This window comes from Limulus polyphemus, unplaced genomic scaffold (genome assembly GCF_000517525.1).
Source record: "Limulus polyphemus unplaced genomic scaffold, Limulus_polyphemus-2.1.2 Scaffold6810, whole genome shotgun sequence".
NCBI classification, from domain to species: domain Eukaryota; kingdom Metazoa; phylum Arthropoda; class Merostomata; order Xiphosura; family Limulidae; genus Limulus; species Limulus polyphemus.
In genome coordinates this window covers 27,933-36,095 of record NW_013672420.1, presented here as the reverse complement: position 1 = coordinate 36,095, position 8,163 = coordinate 27,933, and the positions used below count along the sequence as shown (strand labels likewise).

General features: G+C 36.5%; 1 protein-coding gene and 1 pseudogene across 2 annotated transcripts in view; one reads left to right on the top strand and one right to left on the bottom strand.

Annotated features, from left to right (window-relative positions):
• The window catches only part of LOC106474092, a 7,044-nt pseudogene extending 3,380 nt beyond the window's left edge, over positions 1-3,664 (top strand).
• Positions 3,665-3,762: 98 nt separating this feature from the next.
• Positions 3,763-8,163, bottom strand: part of LOC106474091 (calcium/calmodulin-dependent 3',5'-cyclic nucleotide phosphodiesterase 1B-like) — a 32,185-nt gene continuing 27,784 nt past the window's right edge. For both annotated transcript variants that reach the window (XM_022402475.1, XM_022402476.1), the window contains one exon: positions 3,763-4,430. The gene's annotated coding sequence lies outside the window, so the exon portion shown is untranslated. The remainder of the gene's footprint in view (positions 4,431-8,163) is intronic.

The window sequence follows — 8,163 nt, the reverse complement described above, 5'->3', positions numbered from 1 at the left end:
TAGCTGGTATCGTGTGGTTGTGAGGTATAATGTTCACCATGTTACACTCTGCACTGGTGCTCAGAAACACCGATACGCTGTCGTTTAAAGGTGTCGACAATAACACAGAAAGTTGCGCCGTTTCACTCACCTGCAGATATAGATCGTGAGTTGATACTTCGAGAACGACGAAGGAACGAGACAATGATATACTTATTAGTATTTCGGCGATGATGAGCCACACGCGGGTCGAGCTGATTATTTGAATGTACTGTAGCATTTCGTTGTTGGTACCAGCTAAGAATTCTATCAGAATTGTTGGAGAAAACACATTCAAATTGCCGCTGACGACTAAGTGAACACTTCTCCCGGTCAAATGCAAGTTGATTTTCATTACAAGATAATTATATATACTTTGTGATGTGTGCGCATGCTCGTTAGACCATATGCAGGCAACCATAGCAACAAAGATAACACGACCACATCACAGGAGGTGAGGACCTCCGGAAAACGATTAACGATGGATGTAAAACCTAGATTGAAATATGTTTACACTTTCTGTTGAGAGAAACATACACGTGACTTTATTTTTAATACAAAGTTTTTATTTAAAATAAATTGATGGAGAGCTTTACTTTGTTGTTTATGAGCCGAATTTCACAACGGGCTATCTACGGTGTACGCACTATGTGTTTAAAACCCCAATATTAGCTTATCGCTGGACAAAGAAAATTAGTAAAAATTCTCCACCCCACTACTGTATTGATGAGCTACTAACAGGACAAAGGGAACTGACAAACTCTACCAGACCATTGTAATGTTGAACTACTAACAGGACAAAGGGAACTGACAAACTCTACCAGACCATTGTATTGTTGAGCTACTAACAGGACAAAGGGAACTGACAAACTCTACCAGACCATTGTATTGTTGAGCTACTAACAGGACAAACGGAACTGACAAACTCTACCAGACCATTGTATTGTTGAGTTACTGACAGGACAAAGAGAACTGACAAACTCTACCAAACCATTGTATTGTTGAGTTACTGACAGGACAAAGGGAACTGACAAACTCTACCGGACCATTGTATTGTTGAGTTACTGACAGGACAAGGGAACTGACAAACTCTTCTAGACCACTGTATTGTTGAGTTACTGGCAGGACAAAGGGAACTGATAAACTCTACCAGACCATTGTATTGTTGAGTTACTGACAGGACAATGGGAACTAACAAACTCTACCATACCACTGTTTTGTTGAGTTTCTACGTGAGGGTCATGTTGCACCACGACCTAGAAACATCTGCTTTTCCATTTCTTAAAGCTGTCCTTGCAAGAAATGGAACCGTAAGATTTTGAAGTTAATGTTTAATAGTGTCGTAATTATCTGCTTTGTCTCATAATAATTGCTAATTGTTTGTTTTAGAATAAAGCCACATTATATTATCAGCTGTGTCCGCTGCGGGTATCGAACCCTGGATTTTAGCGTTATAAGTCTGTATAATTTTTGCTGTTCCACCGGGGGACTATTAAATGCTTTACTATGTAGTTATTCTTTTGTATCAACATTTTATACATTAAATCATTCTCTTTTTTTATTCATAAGTTTTAATAGTGTATCATTTTTTATTACAGCATCAATAGTGCACAAATATTTGATTATTTTACCCGTCGATATGAGCTTTATAAAAAAAAATCAAAACAAATATTTCTATTCGTAAGCTATAAACTATAAAACATACAGCGTGTGGTTAAATAGTCGGCTTGTATCAAACCAGCCGCTAGATGACGCGGTTCAAGTTTCATTACTTTTATATAAACACGAAGGGGGCCGTCTTAGCAATATAGGGTTTGGGCGCAATTAACAGGATTAATACATTGAACAAGTAGAAGACTTAATATTACCGATTTGGATGCCTGTTTTTCGATGTTATTAAGCTTCAGTGTGAGAAGTTCCTCTCTTGGTTGTACAGGCTTGCTCAAGTCCAATATGCAAGGTTTTAGTGTTTAAATGCCCCCTTGCGGCCCTAATAATAAATTTCTAGCTCTTAAGACCTTATCTTTTATATTACAAGCTGATTGGACTGGTTGATATTTAATTATTAGTATCAAACACGACCAGTGAATACTGTTACAAACTGTTTTTGTTTCTAAACACGTTCAGTTAATATTGTAACATTGTTTTTATTTTGAAACACGTTCAATAAATTTTGTGACATTTTTTTATTTTGAAACATGTTAAATGAATATTGCGACAGATGGTTTTTATTTTTTCTAAAAGCAATGATACAGAAATAAAATAAAAAAACGTTTACAAATACACATACCAGATCAACGCGATTTAAAATAACGATTTCTTGCATGTAAACATCCACAATAATGTAACGACATTTACAAAGCTTATATTTTATTCATTATTCGGTAAAACCCGTTGCACATAAACCTATATACATAACACTGTGCCATATATATACAGTCGTAACAATAAGGTGTACACATGTGGGTATAGAGAGTCTTCTGATTATTTTGTTAATTATTTCTGGCCCTTCTGGTTAGACTGCGTATAGGAAGAATTATCCACGTACGAAGAGCGCGTTCTAGGCACGTGCCTGATATTTATGTTGAATTACAGTTGTTTATCACCTGCATGACGTTCTTATATTCAGCAAAATTATTTCTACTCGGGCTTGCTTTATATGATCAGACATACAATACATAAATTTTCTTCCAAGTATTCCTTAGTCAGAAATACTACACAAGTTCCAAGTACTCCTGACTAAGGAATACTACACATGTTCCAAGTACTCCTAACTAAGGAATACTACACAAGTTCCAACTACTCCTGACCAAAGAATACTACACAAGTTCCAAGTACTCCTGACTAAAGAATACTACACATATTCCAAGTACTCCTGACTAAAGAATACTACACATGTTCCAAGTACTGTTGACTAAGGAATACTACACTGACTATTACCGCACACTTACCAGTAATTATACTTTCAATTCAACTACAAGCTAACATCTTCTGCTTTCTTCTGAAATACTACCTGTCATGTAAATCGTCTTGCTGCAGAACAGGTACTTAATGTAGAAGATAATGGCCATGAACTACACACCAGGATAAAGTTAAATGTAGGAGATGGTAGTCATGAACTACACACCGGGATATAGATAAATGTAGGAGGTGATGGTCATGAAATACACATCAGATATAACTATATGTATGATATGGTGGCTATGAACTACACACCAGGATATGATTATATGTTGGAGATGGTGGGCATGAAATACACACCAGGATATAGTTACATTTAGAGATGGTGGTCATGAACTACACACCAGGATATAATTCTATGTAGGAGATGGTGGTCATGAACTACACATCAGATATAATTCTATGTAGGAGATGATGGTCATGAACTACACACCAGGATATGATTCTATGTAGGAGATGGTGGTTATGAGCTACACACCAGGATATGATTCTATGCAGGAGATAGTAGCTATGAACTACACACCAGGATATGATTATATGTTGGAGATGGTGGGCATGAAATACACACCAGGATATAGTTACATTTAGAGATGGTGGTCATGAACTACACACCAGGATATAGTTACATTTAGAGATGGTGGCCACGAACTATAATATTGATATAATTCTATGTTGGTCATCGAGATACAATACAATGTACCAATTATTAACCATGAAATACCAACTACAATACAATTTTGGGTAGGAAACTCCAGCCAAGCAGAAAGTTGATGCGAAGACTAAAACCTGCCATGTACGGGTATTTACCGAGAAACGTACTGTGTACACGTAGAAAACTTCTGAATATATACAGGTATATCTGTATTCGAAGTGTAATAAAACAAATTAGTACTATGGCCATGATTTCAGTTTAAAAAAAATTCTATATGACTATTACTGCTTCACATACACAAGTTATTTCTAGTGCTGTATTTGGGAAAAAACATGTACGATACAGATTTCTGTGAAAACATATCAAACATGAACACATCAGTTTAATCAACACATACGAAATGCACAAAGCGCCTGACTGAAGATGACGTAACCCATATTATTAAACGTCTGATGTGAACAATGCACACACACACACTGGGAGACTAACTCGCATGTTTTTATGCACTTGTTACTTTAAACACATCTTTAAGTAACGTAGCCACTTTGCTCACGTGATCCACGCCTTGCTTGTAATTGGTTAATATACGATGTAGTATGGTAAAATATTTTTAGAAGTTGAGGAAAGTTTCACTTTTTCACATTCTTTACGACGCGGTTTACTGTTTGCTTGAAATAGTTTCATTATTTACGAAATCACTTTTTGTCTAATGATGATGAAAATAAAGGGTTGCTTGCTTCATCTTTATGGTTTTCTGAAAACGACTTCTGGTAATTTTCCAACGCCTTCATCTCAGCATCTGCAAAAATAAATATCTTGCTCTAATAAAACAGCTGTTTTAAGAAGTGAAATTCGTTAGTGTTAGCTATAGAGAAATACGCTAGTGTTATGGCGAGACACGTCAGTATAAGCTAGTGTTGGCTATAGTGAAATACGTTAGTGTTAGCTATAGAGAAATACGCTAGTGTTATGGCGAGACACGTCAGTATAAGCTAGTGTTGGCTATAGTGAAATACGTTAGTGTTAGCTATAGAGAAATACGCTAGTGTTATGGCGAGACACGTCAGTATAAACCAGTGTTGGCTATAGTGAAATACGTTAGTGTTAGCTATAGAGAAATACGCTAGTGTTATGGCGAGACACGTCAGTATAAACCAGTGTTGGCTATAGTGAAATACGTTAGTGTTAGCTATAGAGAAATACGCTAGTGTTATGGCGAGACACGTCAGTATAAACCAGTGTTGGCTATAGTGAAATACGTTAGTGTTAGCTATAATCTAATCAAAAACACCTTAAGTGTGAAAAAAAAGTGCGGCCATAAAAGGATTGAGCGTGCAACTTAAAGCAATGAAATCAAAATTGGCGGCCAAACTTTAGCTACACTTATAGCATTGATAAGAATTTTACAGCAAATATTCATTCATTAGTTAGCCAGGCCACGTTTTTTGTCCAACTTTGGACATGATGGTGGGTAAAATAAAATACGCGGCCTGGCTAACTAATGAATGAATATTTGCTACTAGTTTGACCTCCAATTTTAATTTCATTCCTTTAAGTCGCACGCTTTTTTTTTCACACCTCAGGTGTTTTTGATTAGATACCATGACATTTTGTCAACATACAACAAACTACACCAAATAAGAAAATGACACTCGATAATAACCAATACTAGCTTTAGGATCGCAACCCTATCATTCGGAACAGAACATTACAGAACCAATCAGATATATGGTGGTAGTTTTCCTTTCTAAAACAGTGTTGTAACTTCCTTTATACTAACGGCCTGGAATTTAGATTAACAGTTTCTTGTCATTACCTCCATGCAATCGGTACAGCCGTATCAAGCATCATTATTTATTCTAATTGCTTAAGCTGGTATCACGTGACGTTAAACGCTCTTTAATTAGAATAATTTCATAAACTTTAGTAAATTTGTGCTGAAAAAATGGCAATGAATAATCAATAATAATCGTCCACCCATATGATTCTTTTGAAAACTTCAGCTAGAAACTGTTAATTTTGTTTGTTTGGCCTAACCAATACTTATGTATCTGCTCGTTTTGCTGCTCTTAATCAGCCGTATTTAATCCGAATGACAAATAAAAAAAACAAAAAACTAAAAACGGTCCACTTTTACTTTTAAATGAAGATGTAGTAAAAATGTTAGACCAATAGCTCACGTGACGTTTTGCGTTATATTTGAATAGAGTTTGTTGAATAACTTTGTACATGTGGCTTATATTTACACCAAACGAGACTTCTAATTGTAGGTTGAGAAGATCTATCGGTGTACCAAATTTGAAAAAAAAATCCATACAAGTTTCCGTACTTTCGGTGCGAAGAAGAAAAAAAGGAAGAAACTCAATCAAAATTGGAGATGTTGTATCTCAGGTACTTCTTAATGTGAAGAGAGTCCAGTAGAGTACATTCGTTTAAAATAGATAATAGTTTGAATTGCTACTACTGTCCGAACTACAGAATATAGAAAATCGCTAAACTATCACTCTTGTTTAGTTTGGTTTGAATTTCGCGCAAAGCTACACGAGGGCTATCTGCGCTAGCCGATCCTAATTTGGTAGTGAAAGACTAGAGCCAATCATCAGCAACCTCCGCCAACTCTTGGGTTACTCTTTCAACAACGAATAATGGAATTATAACGCCCTTATGGCTGAAAGGGCGAGCATGTTTGGTGGGACTGGGATTCGAACCCACGACCCTAAGATTGCGAGTCGAGCGCCCTAACCACTTGGCCATACCAGGCCCATCACCCCTGTTAATAACACACATATAGCAGTAATATACTAGAAGGAAGGCAGCTAGCCAACATCAACCACCGCCAGCTCTTGGATTACTCTTTCATCAACAGTTAGCGGAATTGACCGTCACATCATAGCTTCTCCGCGGCAGAAAGAGGCAAGCATGTTCAGCGACAGCGATTCGAACCCGCGTCCCAGAGATTGCAAGTCGAGTGTTGTACCATTAGGCCATGCTACGCCAGCTGTAGTGAAATATATAAGGGCTAAATATATTGAGACACGTTAGTGTTAGCTATAATGGGATACGCTCGTGTTAGCTATAGTGAGATACGCTAGTCAGCTACATTGAGACACGTTAGTGCTAGCTATAGTGGGATACGCAAGTGTTATTTATAGTGAGATACGCTAATGTCAGCTTCAATGAGACACGATAGGGTTAGCTATTGAGGGACAGGGTAGTGTTAGCTATAGAGATACAGGATATTGTTAACTATAGTGAAATACGCTAATATTAGTATTAGCTGTGATGGGATACGTTAGGGTTAACTATAGTGGCATACGCTAGTGTTAGCGATAGTGAAATATGTAAGGTTAATTATAGTGAAATACGTTACTACTAGATAATGAGATTCGTTAGTGTTGGCTAACGAATACTAATCAGCGTTGTAACTATCATCACATCACGGTTGGATCAATGCTGATTGTAAATATGGAACGCTTTGTTGACATTCCAAGATGAACTTCATGCAAAAGAAAAAATGCGAAGAAAACTGAGAACGGTGGGAAATAAATCTAATAAAACAAGGTCGCTGTAAAAACACAACAGTGAAAAAGAAACGAATTTATTTTATCTGACAACGTTTCGCGCAACCGCTCTTCATCGGGCTTAATTCCGTTTTTATATTAAGCCTAAGGAAAAATGGTTGCTATAAACATTGCTAGATAAAATAAAGTTATTTCTGTTCCAGGTTTTTGCATCCACATTTACAATAAATTTTAAGTCACCTATTACAATAATTACGTTCCTCATAGAAGCTGACATATTGCATTCTCAATCTCAACGCTTCTAGGGCTGTTGAATGTGTTTAACCACCCTTAAAGCAACACCGGTAGTCAACAATCACAAAAGTTGACTTTAGGAATAGGTCACCATAACGTTGAATGTCAATGGTGAATTTTGGAATGTGCTCTAAAGGTGAATTATAATGAAATACGTTTGTGACGGATTTACTATTACATATATGTTTTAATATCGATGTTTGTTTGAAATGAATTTATATTTGGAAATGTGCTTGGCGTGTACTGTTAAATATGTATTGCGAAACTCCTGCCTATTCTCTAAAGTTGTAGATGATTCTCGAGTGTAAGAATCAACAATATATATGTGTACGTAAACACTAATGTAGCTTTGTATTGTTACGTAATCTGAATTTTACGAGAAACTCTCCACACGCCTATAAATATAACCAACTCGACGCGCCAAAAAAGAGTATCTATTATTGAGTTGCTGTAACTGGTGTGCTGTAAACTATGTAAGCTATAACTGTGATTAACGCTTATTAATCGGGAAACTTCAGATATTTGACCAGGAACGTTTATAAACTTCGAACATTACAAACCATTTAACTTCAGTGGATTCACATTGGACATTAGTACTTTTACAAAAACATTACCTAACGTCATCGGTGGAAAAAATCGACGAAGAATACAGAGATAGCTAGCTCCATATTAAGTGAATTGTACCTACGTCAACTCGAAATTAACTCGCTGATCGTG